This window comes from Pleurodeles waltl, chromosome 8 (assembly GCF_031143425.1).
Source record: "Pleurodeles waltl isolate 20211129_DDA chromosome 8, aPleWal1.hap1.20221129, whole genome shotgun sequence".
Lineage (NCBI taxonomy): Eukaryota > Metazoa > Chordata > Amphibia > Caudata > Salamandridae > Pleurodeles > Pleurodeles waltl.
In genome coordinates, this window is record NC_090447.1 from 1,009,522,581 (window position 1) to 1,009,539,368 (window position 16,788).

Sequence of the window (16,788 nt, forward strand, 5' to 3'; positions counted from 1 at the left end):
GCTTTCCTTCGACATTGATGTTTTGTGTTTGTGGGCTTTGGTTTGTTTGTGTGTGAGTTATGTGCGTTGGTTATGCTAGATGTTGTGCCTGGGCTGGATGTGTGTGTGTGTGGCCCTGCCATTGGTCCCACTGCTATTGGTGTGTTTTGTGTCTGTGATATGATTGTGTAGTTCCATGCATGTGTGTAGCTACGTTGTGCAAAGTATGTGGCATGATGGGTTGTGGCGGGGTGTAGGCTATGTGTTGTTAACGCGTTTGTGTAGTTGCAATTGTGATTTTGTGTGACTTGGTGGTGTAGTGTATAAGTGTGTTAGCTGTGGCAGTGATCAGTATGTGCAGGGTGGTGTGTGTAATGTTTGTGTGCGTGTGTGTGTTTTGTGTGTGTGTGTGTGTAGCTGTGTGTTTTGGTAGGGGTGTGTGGTTGCATGTGTGTGGCAGTCACTAGCCATCCATTATGTGTGTGTTGTGTGTGCATGTGTTCTAATACCTTTCCCTCCAGTGTGTGCTTGGTGGGTGTACTTACGGTTGTTGTTGTCTGCGTTGTTTCTGGTTCTGGAAACGCAGGGAGATCAGGAGTAGTGGGAATTCTTAAAGTTCTGGTTCCATGGGGGGTCCTAACATGTCTGTGTTCCTGAAGGTGAGTGTCTCCTTGCATAGTATTTGGTTCTGCCAGGGTTTTGGTGGTGCGAACATGCCAGAAATCCTGACGGTGTGAAACCTCGGAATACGCTTGGCAGGAAGGTGGTCTCCTCCGGCGTGGAGATGCTTACTGCCATCCACGGCGGCCCTTCCACACTGGCGGTACTGTCAGTGAATTGTCTGTATTCCGTTGGGAAGACTGCCATGGTCATAATGTGGCAGTCTGCACTGCCAGCCTGGTGGCATGCGACTGCCACGCCGACGTGGCGGTACTCGGACCACCAAACTCGTAATGAGGGCCTCAGTCTTCATAAGGTTATCATATCTGAAAATTATTTCTACTGGTACTGGAAAACTAATATAGTTCTTTGAAACATTTATCATATGATTGCTCAATTGTTTTTGATTTTTAGTCAAAGATTTTGGAAACAATCACAAAAATTCTTAAGATTTCAAAGCCTATATCCTACAACTTAGTTTATCTGTAAATTATACACACTTTCATCCTCTCTTTCCTCACTCATCTGCTACCTCATTTATAATCATCAATTGTAAAAATGTAAATCTTCTTAATGCATACTTATTGAGCATGGATTGTTTTTAATTTGAATTATACTTATTTCTCTTTTACTTGTACTTTTATACCATCTATAAACATCAGCTACTTTGTAGTTCCCAACATGATTTAATTGCAAGCTTGCTGGTGGAGAAAGTGCAATTTTGTGTGTAATACATTTTTTCTCATACATCTTAAGTTTTTACATCCTTATGCTTTGATAGGTAAATCAGTTTTAGTTTTGTTTGTGTTGTATCAATAATTATAACAATAGTTAGGCATATATCATAGCTTTTACATTTTCCAGGCTAGTTATTAATTTGAACTGGTAAACATTTATGTATCTGTTTCTCTGTATTTGTCATGTCCTGTGAAATTTCAATAAAATATTTTGGTTACACAAAATCTCTGTGTTCTTTGCATGCAATTTTCCACATGGAATTTCCATCATTTCTAGCTAACATATGTGTGAAGCAAATGTCCTTGTGCACCATCTGATCTGCATCTAAATCGTTGTTGGCTGCCCCTAAACATATGTGAAATAATGGGAGGCTTAACTCTTTCAGAGGCTCTGGACCTAATTGAAGAGATCAACCTTCTCGGATTCAAGAAAAAAATGAGAACATGGCTGCTAGTTTGTATTAACTTGTGCAGAGAGTTCTTTATGTTCAATAGCCCCTAAGTGACCCTCTATGATGTTGCACTTTAAAAAAAATGGCTACTCAATAGACAGATAGCTTGTGTGTTCACAGAATCAATTAGGTTGTAGTATTGCTGCAATTACTTATAAATCATATGACTCTAAATATGCTGACTTTCCAGTTGCATGGTCATCAAAATCAACATCTGGAGTGTAATTCAAGGTAAATCATTTAAACTTGCTTTGCCTAAGTTTAAGGAATATATTTGAACCATTCCTTGAAATGGCCCTTTATGCTCCTTACAGCCTAAGAATATAGGTTTTTAGTCTAAGGAAGTGGAAACTCTGGTAATGAAATGCAATAAGTATTAAAATAGAGTTTATGTATTGTCCCATCTATTATTTGATAATTGCAAGACCTATTTTGTGAGGAAGCATCATAAAGTTGAACATCTTAGTTGATCAAATATCTATGGCGAGGTTAGTAAGCTCAATCTTTCATCAGGTACAGAAGATGTATATAGTAGTTTGTGAAAAGAAAGAAAACCACTCTGCAGAACATTTCTCTGGGTGCTTGCAAATGAGATCCATCAAAAGACCCTGTGATAAGTTAGTGGCACTGGTATGATACCAGAACTGTAGCTGGTTGATCTAGTTATTAAATTAGACTTAAGTTCAGAGGACTGTAGTATGTTTGAGCACATTTTCAGACTTCAGTCAGATCTTTATAAATTCTTTTAATCTTTTCTGCTACTTTAAGGATTGGGGTAAAGGTTTCTGTATGCAAGCTTCATATGTGATGACTTAAAAGAGAACCTCACATTGTAAAATTGCAAGCTTGGTGTGAAGAACAAGGGCTCTAATAGACACTGAAATTACCCATATAACATTCCAAATACGTATTTAATGGATGCAAAGTAGCATAGCCTAATTGGGCCACGTGTTTCATGATGACATGCATGTGTAGCTTTAAACCTTTGTGTTCATGAATATCTATGAAGTATATAAATGCTTTATTGTGTGACATTTAATTGCACATCATAATATCATTCTCAGTGACATTTTCTGAAATAAATATGGTGTTTTAAATATTGTTTAACCACATACATGCTATTAGGTGTATATTTTCTATTGTTAACTCTAATGGGAAGATGCATTAAACTATCTGTAGGATAAGAAATTTATATTAGTCAAGATTCTGGTAAAGATATTCTAGTACCATACCTGAAACTGTCTTTAAGCCAGGCATGTGCTAGACCCTTATCCTAGTGATATTTCAAATGGGTTACACATTTGATCCTGCACAATGACTAAAGAGACAAACATCATGCTAAAGAAGTCTGAAATACAATATTAGTATAATTTTAATTAAATATTGGTATTGAGTGTGGTGTTAACCCTGCTCAAATAGCAGCCACAATCCCAGTCAGGGTGAACCACTAAGGTCACAAAATTAACTTGTGCTTAACTCTATGGTAGCTTGACACAAACAGTAAGGCTTAACTTAGAGGCAATGTGTGAAGTATTTATGCAACACACAAACAGCAATAAAGAGAAAACATAACACAAGAAAAATCCCACACCAATTTAGAAAAACAACAAAAAACATTTTTTAATAAATTATTCAACACCAAAACAACAAAAATCTAATCAGTAGAACCAGAGTTATGAAATTTTACATTTTAAGGTAAAAACTAGCACCTAAAAGATCAAAGCGCTAACTGTGGACATCAGTACAGTGAGACCAGGTCAAAGAAAATAAATATAGACAACTGCGATGGAGCGAGAGTTGGATGCAAACACAAATAATGTTTTAAAATTGCGCACTCCTCCCTTCGAACTTTTTATACTTTTTGATCCCAATGTGTGTGTTTCTGTAGTGGTAGTGCTCTGCTTCCAGCACTAATAAAACATCCAACTAATTAGCTTCATATTAAATTAAGGGAGATCCCACCACTCACTCATATGTGGCTAATTAGTGTTTTGAATGAAAACGATTCCAATATCAATTTCACTTCATTGTGAATGTCAGTTTATTGATATGAATCTCCTCTTAGTACATCAACTTTGATCGAATCAATTTCAAGAAATCATGCCTGTGGTCTTTACTTTTAACTAATATGAAATAGTTCTTGATAAAAAATGGAAAACCATACATCTATATCTAAATATAAGCGCGATCTGTGAAGCCGTGTATAACAGCCAGTGCCAAAGCTCTTTTTTTAAAGTTTATTTTATTGATTTTCAACAAGAGCAAAAAATAAAAAGCAGTAAATAGCAAGCCATCATTACAGATCTTCCACATCACCCGAAATTTTGGAGAATCATACATGCTGACAGAGCAAAGAGAGAAACAAGCACCTATCTGTTTCGTGATCAAAATATAACAACTGTAATATAATATCCACCACCAGATTGGCAGTGCTCGTGGGGATGGACATAAGTAAGGACACCTTTCCATCCTTGTTTCATCCATGGGGCGCTCTGTGGCATCAGCAAGAGGGTCGTTATCAGCAGAGGCAAAGCTAACCACCCACCCTATTACCTGGTATCTTTTAGGTAATTGCCTGTAGTCCAGCTATCCCTCCCATTCTCCTGTTGAACCTCCTATGCAGGCACTCAGCGCTCAGGGGATAGTATTCAGGGAGGAAGGTCACTGTTTTTAGCTTCAATCTTCTTCATATATAAGTTTCAGCATAGCCTCCCCCCAGTTGTGTTCTGAAAGTACATTAGTGTAAATGAGTCTGATTCAGCTGATCCCATGTGAGAAGTATCCCCAACCATCTCCTAATATCTGGTGCTATGGGGGCCTTCCATTGCATGGCAATCTGATGTTTTAACAGGATAAACACCAAGGAGGAATATTTATACTTTTTGCCGCAAAACTGCGCAAACTCAGCTTGGTGGCAAAAAGTATAGCACCAGCTTGCGCCATTCCACAGCGGCAGCCAGGCACCATATTAAATGAATGGCGCAAGCCGGCCCTAAACATGGGCTAGCGTCTTCAAAAAAGACGCTAGCTAGGTGATGTTGGCGGTACGGAAGGAGGGGGTTGTGCGTCAAAAAAATTACACTAGCCTGGTTAAAGGCAAAAACAATGCCTCCTGGTGCAAAACCACCAAAGACATGGTTCCTGTCTTAGGAAAGACAGGAGTCATGCCCGCCACTCCAATGGCCAGAACAGGGGACAAGTGTCTCCTGGGCATGGCCACTGCACCCTGTGCCATGCCGGGGGCCCCAAGTTAGGGCCCCCTACTGGCACTTAAAATAAAAGTTTAAAAATACTTACCAATACATACCCTACTTACCTGGGATGGAGTCCCCCATCCTCTGGTGTCCCTCTGGTGTGGGTGATGGTGTTACTGGGGCTTAGGGATGGCAACTGTGGACCCATTCCATGGTGTTTAACCATGGAAATGGGTCCACAGGTCCCCTAATGCCTGGTCTGACCCAGGCATTAAATATTGGTGCAAAGCAGGCATTGCACCATTATTTAGCCCCTCCTCCCACCTGTGTGTCATTTTAGCACAGGGGGATGAATATGGGGCTATGGGGATAGTACTATATTTTAGATGGAAACGCCCACCTTGCATCGCATTGAAGCAAGGTAGGTTCACACATCCAAAAAATGGTCCAAACTTCAAAATTTTGACGGTAGACATGTCTAGCATCAAAATATAAATATGGAGTTAAGTTTGTGCTGAATTTGCGTTAAAAAAATTATACAAATTTGGCACAAACCGAATATAAATATGCCCCTCAATCTATCACTTTATATATGAACGTGTCCTCTTTCGCCCTAATGCAGATCCCTAACCGACAAGATTTGGTAGTGGGCAGTAGTGTGTGCTCCCAAATTCCAGCCATTATCTCAGTCACTTCTCCCCAGGTGTGCTGCAGTACTGTACACTCCCACATCATATAATAAAAACCAGCATCTGGTATTGTGCATCTGGACCATTCAGAAGAAACACCCAGGGTGAATGCACTGTACAGGGTGAGGAGTGAGGTAGGCCTAGTGTACAAAATTGTGAAAACCAGAAGCATGGTTTTTGGAATACCTCCTTAACATGCAGCAGATCCTGGTCCCATTGTTTGTCTGTCAGTGGAGAAGGTAAAACCAAATCCCGCTGACCATGTGCTGAACTTAGTACCCCGTGGTAGTGGACTGCGGAGCAGTGTATAAATCTGTGATGACGTTGTGTGCCCTCGTAGGAAAGCAAACATGTAATAACTGAAATTTGGGTGGTTCTGTTCCCTCTACTCCCCAGATGGTGTGTATTACGCGTTGAATTGCATGATATGCCAGGAAATTTCCTGCTGCCGGCCCATATTTCGTATCATCAAAAGTACTTTATTTCAGTTATACACCATAAAAGCATACATAAAATCAATACAAATAAGCCATTCCATAATAAATTTCAAATAGATGGAAAAAGTTAAAAAGGGAGTGATCTACACCATAGAACTGTGAGACAACACATCCAAATTGCATGTACCCGTCTTTAAGTTTTCACATAGTGAGTTAGTTGACCTAGATACAAATCAGCAAGGACCCAGGGGGGGCAATGTGGGTGATAAAGACTTTCAAACGCTCTTACGCTAACAGGTAGCTCTTTGCATAGGCTATCAGATAACTGGTTGGAGTTATTGCACATAGAACAATCCGTTTGGGAACAAAGCATACCAGCATACATATACAATTAAAATGGGGTGCAACGCAAAACATTAAGCCAAATAAAAACACATATAATGTTAAAAAAAACTTTGACACATGGCTCTAAAGTGCATAGCCCAAAGGAAACTGTATAGGCTGTAAGGTAAGTAATTTGAATAGCTTTGTGAGTAGCCATCCAACCAGAGACAGACGTGGTAGCATATACATGTTATCTAAGATAATGTGCAAAGCAAGTTATTCAGGCCATTAGGGACACATATAAAAACATAACTCTAGGGTATGTGATCCTAGATGTCAACTTGAGGCACTAGGTATGACAGGCTACTGTGGGAGCAAAGTGTTCGCACAAATAGTCCAACTCCAAAGAAGGAACTTGGGGCCAGATGTAGGTAGCATTTTGCATGGCGCAAACTGCGAAAATCGCAGTTTGCGCCATGCAAAATGCGCATTGTGATGCTCATTCCCAATTTGCGAGTTAGTACCGACTCGCAAAATGGAAATGCGACTCGCAAATAGGAAGTGGTGTCCCCTTCCTATTTGCGACTTGCACCGCAATGCTAAATTGCTTTGTGACCGCGAACGCGGTCGCAAAGCAATTCGCAGTTACCACCAGTGTCACACTGGCGGTAACCCATTCGCAAAACTTTGTGAATATTGCCAGAAATGTTTTTTCAGAGCAGGCAGTGGTGCAATGGACCACTGCCTGCTCTGAAAAACGAAACCAAATGGTTTTGTTACATTTTTTGTACTGCAACTCGTTTTCCTTTAAGGAAAACGGGCTGCAATACAAAAAAAATAACTGCTTTATTTAAAAAGCAGTCACAGACATGGAGGTCTGCTGTCTCCAGCAGGCCACCATCCCTGTGAGTGCAGGGAATCGCTATGGGGTCGCAAAATGCAACCCACCTCATTAATATTAATGAGGTGGGTCTTTGCGACCCCATAGCGATTCGCAGACGGTGTCTGAGACACCGTTCTGCATCTGATTTTGCGATTCGGAAATTGCTACATCTGGCCCTTGGCTACTGTGCACACTATTGTCTCATTTGTTTCAGCATGCAGCAGCCCAAGGCATAAAACACTGTCTTGTGCAAAGTTGTCTACAAATAAGTACAATCCACCTCTTCCTGGGGCAAGTGTACCCTGGGCAAAAGTAAAAATAGTGTAAGATTTACTCATCTGTCTATAGGAAGACTATGGCTGGTTACTCCCTTTCTCTTTTGGTAGAAAAGCAACACAGGTAAAGTGCCATACTGAAATTGGACATACAATTTCCTAGCTATCGGTACGGATATGTAGTCCAAGAATGATTTGAGCCTGCAGTTGTGCTGGAGGTCCATAAAGTCAACAGTGACAGAGCCTGATCTCTTATCACGTACCTCTGTGTCCCATAAATGTGCCAAATAGAGAACTTATAGTTGAGCTTTGGAAACTTGGTTCATTAAAGGTTTCATATCCCAGGAGTCTCATAGGCCTAGTTAAATTAGAAGTGACTTAAGAGCGGTCAACCATTTAACCCTGTTTTCCTTATGCAGAGCCACTATCTCTTTAAGGGCACAGTAGTAGCTAACCATGGCCAGGGTGGACCTCAGTCTGCACCAGTATTTCACCAATCTAATTCTGAGCTTGTTTGACAAACACTACACAGCTAAGCAGTGTAGGCGCTAGATAGCTGCACTGGTGTGTAGTAATCCCAAGTAGCTGAAGTGTGCTCAACCTCCCTTGGTTCCACTGCTCATAAAACCATCCTTTGCCAAATAAAAAATCCACATGGAGGGGACACACATGGTAGCCCCAAAGTTAATTATTCATGTATACGTAGTTTATGATTAATTCTGTGTTCCTTTAAAGATCCATTACAAGACGGGAGCCATAGTGTAATGTCAAAATTCCTTTATTCAAAATCTTCATACAAACAACTAAGCCCAGTCAATGCGTTTCATCCCAGATGGACTTCATCAGGGCTGAAAATGAACATCTAAAAATACACTTAAAAACATACATAAAAACCTGTTATTGGTGTGTAGACATCGCCACCTACTATTGCACTGATCATAATTACATATATCACAACAACACCACGGTTCCCACTACCCTGTCCCATTTTTTAAACATTAGAAATTCTCCAAATGGTATTCATTTTGCTCATTGCCCATAAATCAACATAATACAATTCTTTCTTTTTATTATCTATTCAAAAATATTGCTATGTTAATAAACTCATATTATAGATATCAACAGTTTGCACTCACGTTCTATTACTCCACTGAATTCATCTGCTTCTTTTTCTACAAGCTCATCAAATATGCCCAGGCAATGAGTCGATTGTCCAGAAGTAAGTGTCTCTCCCAAGTGGGTCCTAGAAAGGATAAAGCAATCCCATCACTAATCCACTCACATTATGCAATTCATAGTCAAAGTACAGATGAACCAACCCCATCACATGAAACATTTTCTGTCCATACCATTGTCCCAGAATCAGTAATAACAACAAACCAAGCATCTCATTAACCCATTGTCACCACAGTCCTAATCCCACAAGCATATCCAATCTTACAACATGAACCAACCAACCACATTTTCCCCAAACAAAGACTCAATCTTATCCCAATTCACATCTTCCACACAAAAAACATAACCATAATCAAGACCCCTTCGAGGACCATGCCACAGGTCACCTCTGTCGGGAGAAAGAGTGCTTGCGGGCCCCAGGGCTCCTCCAGTAGACAGGGCCCAAGCTTCAACTCTCCCAGGGGTCCAGAGATCTCAGCATCCTCCACAAGCACTGTTGTGTCCTCTTTGCCTCTGATGCAGCCATGAGCGGGCGTAGGCTTCAGCTGTTCCTGGCAGCCTGTCATCGCCCAGCCTAGTCGGTCAATTGGGGTCACGGCTAGTCATACTGTGGTCCTAGGCATCCCTTAGCAAAGCACGTCCATCAAGGTCACCATTTCGGCTATGCCTCACTCCAGTGCCAAAGCTCTTACTGTGCATTCAATGCATGAGACAGGCTACAGTGGTTAAAAATTCACCAAAACGCACACCAAATAATCACAAACCACACTGCGCACAACAACATATATATGGGATAATGCTGGATTTGGCTCTTTTTCCAGGATTATCCCCAGTCTTTTTACCTTTTTCCTCCAAAATCTTTCAGACCTGTATTTGTTGACTTCAGGATTGTGGGCACTTTATCACTGCTAACCAGTGCTAAAGTGTAGAAGCTCCCTGTCTAAATTGTATTGGTGATTGGTTTATCCATTGTGGGCTTATTTAATTTACTAGTAGGTCCCTAATATAGTGCACCAGGTGTACCCAGGGTATGTAAATCAATTGCTACTAGTGGTCCTGCAGCACTGATTGTGCCACCCACTCAGTAACCCTTTAAACATGTCTCAGGCCTGCCACTGCAGTGTGCAGTTTTAAACTGTCATGTCGACCTGGAAAGTGTACCCAGTTGCCAGGCCAAAACCTCCCATTTTACTACCTGTAAGTCACCCCTAAGTTCAGCCCAAGGGAGCACCATGGGCCGGATGCAGTATATTTAAAAGGTATGACATGTAATGGTGTGTTTTACATGTCCTGATAGTGAAATACTGTTAATTATGTTTTTCACTATTGCAAGGCCTATCTCTCCCATAGGGTGACATGAGGATTGCCTTGAAATATATTTTAAGTGTAATCTCCCATTGGGAGCAGATAGGGATGTGGCATTTAGGGTCTTAGAACTCACACTTTAAAAATACATCCTTCGGTGAAGTTGTTTTTTTAATTGTAAGTTTGAAAATGCCACTTTTAGAAAGTGGGTATTTTCTTGCTTAATCATTGTGTGCGTCTGCCTGTCTGCTGAATACATGTTATTCACTCTAGACAGTCACACAAAGGGAGCTGAGGTGTGCCCTGCATTTCCTGATGGCCCAACACCAGGCTGATGGTTCTTCCTGAGTTAGAATGGTGGGAGGAGCTGACACCTGTACCTGAATAGGACTGTGCCTATCCTCATGCAAAAGCAGTCTCCAACCCCCTAGAGTGTGTCTGGAGCCAGGGCAGTGACAGGCAGGTTCTTGCACACAGACAGAAATGGGTATAAATGCTGGACCTCTGACACCACATTGTTGGATCACTTCTAGACTGAGAACATTCTGCCAGGAAGAAGAGATGGATGCTGTAGGAGGGACTGCTACTCTGTCTGTTGCTTTGTTATGCTGACCTGCTGCTTGCTGCTTCTGGGAGTGAAAGGACTGGACTTTGCTTTCTACATCCAGCTTTCCAAGGCTTTCCAAGGGCTTGAACGGAGATTTCCTCCTGTTAAGAAGTCTAAGGGCCATCAAAGACTTCACCTGCCAGTGCCTGGGATCTCTTGTTGAGAGTCCTGACTTGCCAAGTGGTGTAAAATTCAGTTCCTGGGCCCTTGGAAGTGAGTTGTGGTGCAACAAGGAAGAAACTAGTTTATCATCTTCCAGAACAACTTCAGAACCAGAGTTGCTCTACGACCCAGGCCTCTATTTGCACTGGAGACGTGATCCCCGCTGAGTGCAATGACTACAGCCTACATCGCAGGCCCTGACACCGGCGCAGCACCTCCAAAGTCTGCCACAGTGTGAGTCCAGGGTGCTGTGTCCATGACACACGACTCTGCCGCAACACCTGTGGCCCCATGGTGTGATTGCCACACTGCGATGTCGATGCCTTGAGTCTTGACCTACTGGGTTTATTGACCCCACCTTGGCATAAGGAACAGATACCTCGCCACCAATGGTGCATCACCTCCCCTGCAACTGTAAGAAACCGACACCTCCCCTGACCAGCAGTAAGGAACCAATGCCTCACCTCCCCGGTGGCAGTAAGGAACTGATGTCACACCGGCTGCAGCAACGCCTCACCTCCCCGATATCATGCAACATCTTTGTTTCCTCATCGTCTTCCAAGGTACTGTAAGTGGAGTCTATACAACTCCCTAACCAGCCCGCTCTCCCTTGCAGGTGACGCCGGACTGTTGGAAACAACTCCATCAAGCCGTTTTCAAGTGCTATTCTACATTTAATCTTTGAAAATTCATATCTTTTCTTCTGCATGTTGGATTTTTGCCATTTTGGTCTGGTTGTACTCAGATACATATTTTTCTAGACTGATGTGAAGTCCCACGGTAGTGTTTTCACTGTGTTCCTGTGTGTGTATAAATACTTTACATATTTCCTCTGAGATAAGCTAGACTCCTCATGCCAAGCTACCAAGGGGGTGGGCAAGGGTTATCTTAGCTGTGTGACTCACTTACTCTGACAGGAGTGAAGGTCACTCCCTACTTGGACCGGATGCATGCCATTGCCAACTAGAGACCCCACTTCTAACAGAAAACATGACCTAGTTACCATATTATGATACGGAAAAAAACAGTGCTGAAATTTCTAATCCCTTTCTAGTAGGCAATTACCATCTGTAAACCATAACTCTACCAAAGCACCAGGTTGCTGGATTTTACAAAAAAAAAAAGATATAAAGTGAACACCATGACTACACCTGAGCACCATGCTGCTGCATGCAATTGATTTCAAACCGACGTTCAAAACAACCTTAAATGTTATCCTGTGCAGTGCAATTACAAAACATGGAATACAGTAAACTCATTTTGGTACTGCTTAATAATGTTGTGGTGATAAAGTTACATTCAACTAATTCTCCTACTCTTAAATGCTACATGTCTATGAACGTAACACACTTACTTCACTGACTTTACTTTGAAGGAGAGCTGAATGCTAAGCTGTATCCAGTCTGTGAAAACGCTAACTTGGGTTTCTCTGTATTTAAACTAATATACGTAACCAGTGAAGCACTGCCATTTCTCTAGCTCCCACAGCTGGTATGATTCACTGGTGATATTTCTCCTGTACTATTCAAAGTCTCATTTGCATGGTTAAATTTTCCTATTCTCTAATTGGTGTAAATCTGTCCAGTAGTTTCCAAAGAATTTGCATCTACATTTTCTTATAATGGAGTTAAAAGAATTAAAAAGGTAAAGCTATATGGCATGTTAGTGTGCAGATATCCCTGAACTTAAGTTTGCAGATTTTCTGTGGACCCAAATTAAAAAAGTATTGATCCTGGTTGGACGGGCCACAAGGTGCAGGGAGTAGCATCCATTGATCCCCTGTCAAGTTAGCCCATAGAGAGCTACACTTCAGCCAGAAAAACAAACTGATTTTTTTGATGCTTAGACAGAACCAGGGCAGTACTCATGGCCCTCAGGTCCTGAGGTGAAACCTTGCTCTGCACTGCAGAAGCCCATGAACAGTGGGGGTTTGCTGCCTGTGATATATTGCACACAAGGATCTATCACTGGGTTTGTGAACTGGACACTTGGTCAGCAAACACCATGGTATGTCAAGTAAGGGTGCAATCGGTCATAGTCCGCAAGACAGGGTCCATGAACCCTTACAAACAAAAAGGCTTTCAAAGCAGTAGTTTACTGCAATTGGCCGGCTGGGCACAGGCCATGCATCTGTACTCCACAATCCAAGGCCAAAGGCTATGTGCAGTGGGGGTTGGCTGCCCATGGTCGGTTGGATAAAGGGAAATGTTGGATGTAGTATATGGAAAACAAAAATTACTGAAAGAAACAAAAGTTATTGTGAGCTTACTTAGAACACCTTAACAGAGGTTAAAATAAATCTCATAAAATTTACTAAGAAAATTACAGTTAGAGTGAAATTAGGGCTACAGTACAAAACCTAAGAATCACTGATCTTCAGTGGTGAAGGTTAGCTAAACTAACCATAGCATGCACCCCGGTCATGCACTGCGTATGGTCTCATATCTGAAATCACTCATGACATGCTAAATATTATAATTGATGATGTTTGTATGGCTGAAGGCCAAACCCTGCACCCACCCCCCTCTGGAACTTGTGCAGGGGCTAAGAATTAATGGAGCCAATCATTCCTTTTTTGGTGATGGGCTTTGAAAGAACCTTTTTAGTTATTTCTGTTTTTTTTGTGCGTTTACATTTTTCCAACTATTGTGAAAAGTGGCGACTTTTAACCTTTTTTTCACTGATTATATTTTTATAATGTTATTTCATCTTTTTTGTCTATATTTTTGTTGTTTGTTCTTCCCCATACGTTTTTCTTGTCCTTCATGTCATACGGGACGAAAATTGTGAGGAGTGGACTTTTTCCTTGTGTCCTTCCTGGAACACCTCAGCAGGAATATGTGGCAGAGTTGTACTCTCCTCTAATTGAGTACACAATTTCTCCCTCGAGTACAGCAAGTATTCCCTCTCATGTTTATATTTGTAGTGTTACCCCATGGTAGAAGTGCCCAAGGAGTAGTGTCCTCTTTTTCCTGCTAGGTTTTTGGTTACATAACTTGCATATGCACTGGCATGCACTTAGCTTCTTCTTTCCTGGCGGATATGTTAAGAACTCCCATAGGTCAGAGTCCGTGGTTTCAGTGGCGTAGCGTGGGTTGTCAGCACCCGGGGCAAGGCAAGTAATTTGCGCCCCCTAACCCGGGGCAAGGCAAGTAATTTGCGCCCCCTAACCCGTGGATTTAGTCTCTTCCAAGATGTTGCGCCCGGTGTGGCTGGCCCCCCCTGCACCCCCACGCTACGCCACTGCGTGGTTTACTGGTCAACCTCTTTTATCACCCAAAAGCAAAAAGCAGGGAAGTGCGAGTGATTTCCTATGTGGAATGGTTGGTGAAAAGAGCTTTCATTGACAGAAGAGCAAGTAGGAGCATATGCACGTGTACCTTGGTCAAGTAGTGATTTTCACACATTTACAAAGAATGTCCTCAATCTCAGAGATGAGCCCAAGAAGAGGTAGAAAGGATTGTGACAATCTCTAAGTCCTTTGAACAAATTTGGATGTTTATTGCCAATTGTTGGGCCTCAAGATTTATGGATTGAGTGTAAGACCATAGTTCAGTGGCCAGAAAAAGAACCAAAGATAGACGCCCGTCACAATGATCCTTTTCCAATTGTTATTTAGAAACATAATCAAGCTATCAAGCATTTGAAAACAATGTTACCAAGAAAGCAGTGAATTGGGCAAAGATCATGAGTGCAAACCAAGAGTCAGGAGAATTAGAGTATGCATATATTGAGAGGTTGATGCAGATTTACAGAAAGTTTATTGGAGTTGAAGAAAAGAGCCAACAAAAGGCAAAAGAGGGCATTTCTGGAATTGTTTCAGATTATGGGGGTCATTGCAACCCTGGCGGTCGGTGTTAAACCGGCGGTAAGACTGCCAACAGGCTGGTGGTCTTACTTTGGGGAATTATGACCATGGCGGTTACCGCATGGTCATCCGCCGGTTCTTTGTTCCGCCCGCCAGGGCGGAGACGACCGCTGGGCTGGAGACCTGGGTCTCCAGCCTGGCGGCCGTCACTATACCGCTGGCGGTATTTGGACCCGGCTCACCGCCGTGGATTTCCAGCGGTTTGAACCGCCATGAAATCCATGGCGGTAAGCACTATCAGTGCCAGGGAATTCCTTCCCTGGCACTGATAGGGGTCTCCCCCACCCCCCACCCCGACTCCCTCCCCTACCCCCCCACCACCCCTGCCACCCCCCAAAGGTGGCAGGACCCCCTCCCCACACCGACCCCCAACATCACATCACCCATACCCACACGACATGCACGCAGGCACCACCTATACACTTACATGCACACACGCCGACATACATGCCTACATCCACACACACAGTCAGACACGCACACCCACATTCAAACATACATGCACAGATCCATACAGACATACCCACAGACATACACGCACTCATTCCCTTACACACAACACCCCCGCAAGCATACACGCACTCACACACCCCCTCTACATACACACACGCACACCCCCATGCACCCACACAACACACAACACCCCTCCACCCCCTCCCCTCATGGACGATCGACTTATCTGGTCCGACGATCCTCCAGGAGGGGACGGGAGCCATGGGGGCAGCTCCACCGACACCACACCACCAACAGAACACCGCCATGGCGAATCACAGGACGTGATTCGCTGGGCGGTGTTCTGTTGGCGTGGCGGTGGAGCAACCTCCACTTCCCCGCCTCTCGCCAGTATGGATGTTGGCGGCTCTCCGTCGGTAAAAGGACGGAAAGCTGCCAACGGTCATAATAGGCCGAGCGGAAAACCGCCACACCTGGCGGTCTTCCGCACGGCGGTCCCTCGGCGGTCTTCAAAAAAGACCGCCGAGGTTGTAATGACCCCCTATGTATTGAGATTGTGTCCAGAAATGAGCTTGCATATTCAGCAAAGTGTGATCTGTTCTCAGGCCAAACAGTTGCATGTAATACTGGCCTACGGGAAGTAATGTAGTGATTGTTGCAATGATAAAAGGAAAATGTCAAAGGAGAAATTGGTGATCGCTCAAACTAAGGGGGTCATTACGACCCTGGCGCCGGCAGTAAGGTGGCGGGAACACCGCCAACAGGCTGGCGGTGTCCCGCCAGCTATTATGCGCAAAAGCCACGGCCATACCGCCTGCGCCTGCACCGCTGCCCTGGGGATTATGAGTCCCCGACCGCCAGCCTGTCCGTGGCGGTAAACACCGCCATGGAAAGGCTGGCGGTAAGGGGACTTGGGGTGCCCCTGGGGGCCCCTGCACTGCCCATGCACTTGGCATGGGCAGTGCAGGGGCCCCCAGGCATAGCCCCGTCACGCATTTCACTGCTACTGCACCCGCTGCACATCAGCATTGCCGCCGGCTCTATTAGGAGCCGGCAGCAATGTTGATGTGACATTTCCGCTGGGCCAGCAGATGGTAACACTGTTACCGTCCACTGGCCCAGCGGAAATGTCATAATAGGGAGGCAGAAATACCGCCGGCAATGGCGGTATTCTGTCTCCCGTGGCCTCGGCGGTCTTCTGTGAAGACCGCCAAGGTCGTAATGACCCCCTAAGTTTTTTTATAAAAGGGTGGTTAAGATTGTTTACAAGCATCTGGCTTTGGTATTGGTGTTGGTTTACAAAGTGTCAATGCAAAAGGCAATAGCAAACATTTTCTACCAGGCAAAAATGGTGGTCCTTATACAGCGATAGAGGCATTACTAACATGCCTAACCAAAATATTAATAAAGCCCAGGTAAGAATTGGCCCTTGCCACATCTGTGGCAAGAATGGACACTGAAAACATGGCTGTGAGTTTAATCCAAATAGATTTGAAAATTAGTCCCAAATTGTTCCCCAAATGCAGCAGAATATAATTCCGGTGGCACAGAATGGGATGATACAGTCAATGGTCCCAGGCCTACTTA